We start from the raw sequence: 6163 nt of genomic DNA, 5'->3' as shown, positions 1-6163 counted from the left end.
GACACACAGTTTGTGTTTAGCATATCAAATAAATGATTGATTGTTCAGACTATTAACTGATTGATTTAGAAGTCAGAAAGACCTAAGTTCACACTAATTCCCTGCTGAAGGAGCTCTGATAAGTTACTTAGCTTCCCTAAACCTAGGTTTGTCTGTAAAGTAAGTTTGCTCATCTCTTCAGCTGCTTATTAAAGGGATGGTCATAAAGCAAACCTCTATAAACAGGAACTATTATCAACATCACTGTCATTGAAGAACAGTTCATGTGGATGCATCTTTATGAGTTCAGAATTTCACAATACTGTGGAGACAGACTCGATCAATGGAAAGATTCTGGCACACGTTCCTGTAAATGGATACTTTCCACCACAATGTATGGCTTAAGTGGGATCAGTCACCTGGTGGTCAGATGTTTCCAAGCCACCAAGGATGAGACAGTTCTCCTAGGGAACCCAGGAAGCTAGCCTCATTTCCTGGTTCAAAAATCACACCTGTGAAACTCTAACTGGGTGGGAAATTCTTCTAGTTGACTCTCCTACAGCCATGGTTCATTATCAAGTTATTTCTCCAGGTCACCCTGAGGTCATCTCCTTAATGCAACTTCAGGGGAGGCCTGTAGCCCAGGAATTCAGCCCCACTACCTCCGCCCCAAAGTCCACACTAACGCCCAGCCTTTGTTGAACACTTAATATGCACCAGGCACCATGCAAACAGATTTATGTGCATCTGTTTATTTAATCCACCAGCAGCCCTCCAGGGAAGTAGCTACAGCAATCCACAGTTAAAGACAAAGAATCTTAGACTTAGCAAAGCACAGTCATTCATCCAAGATCACAACTACCCAGCAGAGGAGCCAACGTTCCAGGTCTTTCTGACTCAAGTACCTGAGCTGTTACCACCAGGCTATACTTTGCAGAAAACCATTAATCTCATATTTATGTCCCATGTCACGTGTGCTTCAATTGCATTCAAGAACGAAAAGAAGCTTAAGATTTTCATTGTTATCACCTGCTGAAAAACAGCACGGGCTGTGGTCCCAAATCAGGTCCTACCTTGCTCCAAGAGCTCCAGAATGTTTCTTCAGCCCTCCCCCACATCACAGCACTGTTTACCCCAATATCGGCTCCTGATTCCTTGTGGCCTCTCAAACAACTAAGCAAGTACTGTAGCATAAATTTAACTAGTTTGGCTAAGAAGCTCCTTCAAAGCAGCACCTGGTTAGAGCAAGAGTGCCACCTTGTGGAATTTTTGGGACACTGACAGCATACATTTCTCGGACCGGATGGGAAGGCTGGCAGGCTGGAGTTCCAGGGAAACTGAGTAGTGTTCACACTGCTGGGAAACAGCCCTGACAGCTGCAGAAGCTAATCACCAATGTCCAGGTCCTGATTTTATTGAAACTCACAGGTGTTACTCCAACACAAGCTGCAGACTTTGTGGATATGAATTTCTCAGCTTCAAAACTCAGGGCTGGGACCAGGAAGCACTGCAGGCATAATATGCCAGGACAGAGTTGCATTCCCGTTGTGTCAAATCCTGAAACTGTATTCATTATAAATTTTTTCCATTGCATTCAATTTTTTAAAATTGTACTAAAAATGTTATTTATTTCAATTAGTGAGTTGGGGGCACTTTCTTACATTATGTACTCAGCAGGGTCCTTACTGGCTTCTCCCCAGCACTGGCCCTGCCCAAGCTCTCTGACTGCAGACTCCATTTCCTCTCAAAGCTCTGGCTCCAAGTACAGGACACTCAGTGCCTGCTGCTCCCCACACACCGTGTCGTCCTCACTCTTCCCACCTGAGACTGGCCTTGGGTTGCCTCAGTCACGATCAGTCCTGCTAACCCTCTTGATGCATCAATTCAATCAGAAGAGAGGACACAAACCAGCCCTCGTGCTTGACTGTAATCAGAATAATCTGGCGAGAAATGTTTGCCACTCACTGATTTCATGGCAGCTCCCTGCTTCTTTGATAGCCAGCAAAACTACCAAGTTTAAAAGCTGCTTTTACGTTTGACAGGACCAGGGCCACAGTAAGCCAGGGTAGAGGCACCTGTCAGCATGGCGCATGGCTGAATCTGGATCATGGCAAAACGCAGTTCCACCTTGGGACATTTTCTCCCCAGGAGTCTTTGGGTCCACATGAGGCCAGGTGACCAACAGCTCTATGCCTAATCTGGGTCTCACCAACTCCCTGACTCACAGCCTAAGGCAAGGTGGGAAGATCTTTACCTGGAACTCATCAATGGCCCAGCGCATCACAGTGATGAGCGGATGAGGGGGGTTCCTCTGGAAATCCTGAAATTTAATGCAAAAGTAAATGTATTTTTGGAAGATGGTTTGTCGCTTTCCTCTCATTTTCCAAGGGACATTTGACTGTACAAAGGGCAAGAATCAGCGCAGACTTTGGAAAATATGCAGACTTCCAGAGTCTCTTTGTGAATCAGCCACAGCAAATGCCTTCCTGGCATGGCCTGGTAAAAGCCAGCACTGTGGCCTGAGCAGGCTCTGTAAACAGTACGGGGGTGTCCTGGCACAAGCATGCATCTCCCAGCATGCAGAGCAGGGAAAAGTTTCACTCTTGATAAACTAGAATTTCAAATGAATGTCCATGTTTCATTCTTTGCCTTTCACTCACTGCTTAAAATCTTTCAAGCCTCACTGTGGCTCTCAGGCAAAGTTCTTTTTGGCAAGTGGCGAATTTCTCCTAAATAACTCGCCACCCCACGGGTGCCCTGACTCCTGTGGGAAGACCTGGCTCCCATATCAGCCGTCTGAATGACATTTCCAGGCACTGGAACACACACTCTTGTTATCACGCATCGAGGTTTCTGCAATTGTTTGCATAAGCATCTATCTTCCCATTCAGATGGGGAGCCTAAGAAGGCAGGAAACCAAATCTCATTCATCTTTTAATCCTCAACATCTAACACAGAGTTGGTGTGGGGAAAAAAAAGAGTGGTAATGAATGAATAAATCCATGAATGGAGGAACAAGTACCTACAATACTTGTTTTCCTAACATTCTCCTTGGCTTTTTTCAATGATGCATGAGCCTCACTGATGAAGACTGGAGGACGGATTCCACCACCACCCTTAAGCAAGTCCCAGAAGAGGAGAGTGAGAGTCCAACAGACAGGACCTGAGTGAGATGCAGACCCCTGGTCCCCCAAGGCCACGGCAGGCCAGCTGCAGTGCCTCACCACTGAGTCACTGCCGCGGGCGCACAGTGGGCCAGGCTGCTGCTGCTTCTTGTAGCTCACTGGTCACCATCGCCTCCACCTGTACTTTGGGCTTGCAGTAGAGAGACATTTAGCCAAGGGGGTTCAGAGGAGAGCCGGACAGTAAATGCTCACCCCAGCTCCAGCAGGGCCTGGGAAACCTTGAGCTCCCTCCTGATGCTTTGTCACTCACCATAGTAAAGAACCAAACAGAAAACTAGTTGACTCAACTTGCTTCCAACTCAGGGTAAAGACAACAAGATGTCAGGCCCAGAAATGCATTGGCCATGAACCCCAACAGTGAGTGTTCCTCTGTGTCTTTCCGCCTGAATGGAATTCATGAGAAGTCTGATAAAATCTCAGGGCAGCCGCTCCAAGCTGTGCTTGTCCCAAACTCATTCCAGGAACCGGAAAGTGAGCTGGAGGTGGAGGCCTCGTGGCTGGTTTATGTCCGCTTTGAGGACAAACCTCCTGAGGAAACCCTAGGTGCCAACACAGCTATAGTCATTACCAAGTTGTCAGGCTGGTCTTGAACAAGATGAAATTTTACACACTGAAGAGGACGTAGGTCTCTGAACTCCTGGGTGCGGTTTCTCCCTCGGGTTTGGTTCCTCCTAGTGGCTTGGCCTGGCCTGGAGAGACTCCTAACTCTCAGCTGCTCCTGTCCAGAAGCCACAGAGCCACCTGCAGCCTCTGTCACCGCTTCCCCTGGACACTCCTCATCAGGGCAAAGGCAGTTTTAAAAATACAGCCAGCCTCCTGCACGTGGGACTCAGACTCAACTAACTGTGGGCAGAAAACATGGTCAGGCCTGCCAGGGCTGCATCCATCCTGAATACGTCCAGATTTTTCCTTGTCATATCCCTAAGGGATGTAGTGGGACAGAGACTTACATAGGATTCACACTGTATATTTATATTATATTATATTATATTATATTATATTATATTATATTATATTACAATACGATCTAAAGCACTGTAGTTGATGTTAGAAATGATTTAAAGTACATAAGAGCATTGCTAAGTTATAAAAAAAACCCACTATAACGTTTTTTGAAAATAACTAGATTTCACTTTGATGCCCAGGGTAGCCACCGATTCCAAATACTAGGACTACTTTTGGGAGTCTCCACATCAGCTACTATAGCATTTCATATAAGGATCTGAAGCTCTGGTATCCCCGGGGTCTGGTATACAGGTGGGTAGGTCCTGACAGGCCTCAGGGCTTTGATTTATGATTTTGTGAGCAGTGACTTGATCTTCTCTTGTGCATGCTGTAGGATTATAGGTCTCTCTGCTGAAAAACACAAAAGTCCATAAAATTAAAGAAAGGAATATCCCAAATTTAGAGCAGGAAAAGGGGAAGTCACTTTACTGTTCCATCCCAAATGTGCACTCAGCTCAAATTCTACACCCTTTCCAGATGTGTGCTAGGAATGAGTTGTGTGCCCCCGATCATGGGGTTTTCTGTCCTGTGTATGTTGTATCTGTGACTCCAGATCTTAGAGCTCTTTCTGGTCCCCTTTAAAACCCAGTGAGTGTGTAATAAATATTGATCGGTTGATGATAGCCTAGAAAGTCTAAAGCCAAATTAAAGCCAAACGCACATTTATAAAAATATACCCCAAGGACAAAGTGTTACTGTGAACCAAGCCTTTTGTTTTACATTTAATCCTCACCAGAGTCCATCGGCAAGTAGTTTTATTCTCTTCCCAACGAGGAAACTGAGGCTGGCAGGAGCCTCTGGCAACACAAATAGCTGCTCACTGGTGGGTTGGGAATTCCAGGATGGTCTGACTCATGAGGCCATGAAGCTGTGCTCTCCATCACTTGGGAATTCCCAGTCTTTCAATAAATAACCTAGGGAGGCTTTCACTTCCTGAGCACAGCAACAAGGGCACTGTAAAACACGGCCACAGCCAGGGCAGGCAGAGTTTCACAAACAGGTTAGAGTTGTGCGTGCGATTCCTGATAGAGCCCCAAGTACCGCCCAAGCCAAGCCTGCATTCCTAAAATCCTACCATTTCCTCCTGCCTATGCCTTTCTCCTTCTCATTCCTGCCCACCTTGGCCATGCCTCCATTTGTCCATCTCTGAGCTGGGGATATGGCATGCTTCTGGGGATATTTCCGCTGCCATTCTCTAGTCCTGCCCAGAGCTGATTTCCCTGATGGAGTCCATTCTTCATTCTAGAAGGCAAACTCGACTTCAGAATCCTTCTCAACACAGCACAGCAGGCTGCCACTGCCAATCACCCTTACCTTGAGACAAAGTCCATTTGTTACTGTGGGCATAGCAAGCAATCAAGGGAATTCAGTCGCCGCTTCCTTCTATCCTCTCTGCCTGATCTCCCCAGGGTTTCCGGGATGGACAGTGGCATGGACGGACGGTTGGCACCACTCTTAATTCTGCTGACTTCACTCAACCCCATGCTCCTCTCCACAACTCGCTCCTCGTGTGAGCACATTCCGCGGTGTTTGTTACAGGAACTGGTGCGCTTCACAGGTCATCCGGAGGCCACGGAGGGCTCTCTGTGTCAGCACTTCATTTCTTACTCAGTCTCGTTTCCTCCCCTCCACATACGCCTGGCTGCAAACCATCCATCCACCCCACACTTCCTCCTTCTTTTTAAAGCTCAAGCTGACAAGAAGACTTCTTCCTCACTACTTACCTTTTTTTTTCCTATAGAAATGGAAATTCAGCTTGCTGGGGGGTTATGTAGAAATGGCCAGGACTAAACTCTCATCTGGGCCCTTCTGGTCCTCCGTGTCTTTACCCCATGCCCTTAGCTGCTCAGGGTCTCTGAATCACCGTGTGAGTTAGCCAGGGTGGGGAAGTGTGTTTTTCCAGGGGCCCCTCAGCCGCCTCGGATTTAGATCCTAAATCAGTTTGGTTATGGTGATTCTGGTGGATCCTTTCCTGTAGCAAAACACTGCACTGC

General features: G+C 46.9%; 1 long non-coding RNA gene across 6 annotated transcripts; it reads right to left on the bottom strand.

The window, feature by feature from the left end:
* Positions 1-715: 715 nt before the first annotated feature.
* LOC106028062 (uncharacterized) lies at positions 716-5963 on the bottom strand. 6 transcript variants are annotated; one of them, XR_010044742.1, is made up of 3 exons: positions 5484-5784; positions 2234-5411; positions 716-1542 (listed from the first exon to the last, which is right to left on the bottom strand). It is a non-coding gene; the product is annotated as an uncharacterized LOC106028062 (long non-coding RNA). The 6 variants fall into 6 exon arrangements; XR_010044743.1 differs by having other exon boundaries at positions 716-2299; positions 3002-5411; positions 5484-5783; XR_010044739.1 differs by having other exon boundaries at positions 716-4520; positions 4903-5411; positions 5484-5780.
* Positions 5964-6163: the final 200 nt, after the last annotated feature.

The sequence above is a fragment of the Cavia porcellus genome, unplaced genomic scaffold, assembly GCF_034190915.1.
Source record: "Cavia porcellus strain 051 isolate PalLab524CR breed Dunkin Hartley unplaced genomic scaffold, mCavPor4.1 scaffold_30, whole genome shotgun sequence".
NCBI classification, from domain to species: Eukaryota; Metazoa; Chordata; class Mammalia; order Rodentia; family Caviidae; genus Cavia; species Cavia porcellus.
This window is presented reverse-complemented; position numbering and strand designations above follow the sequence as displayed.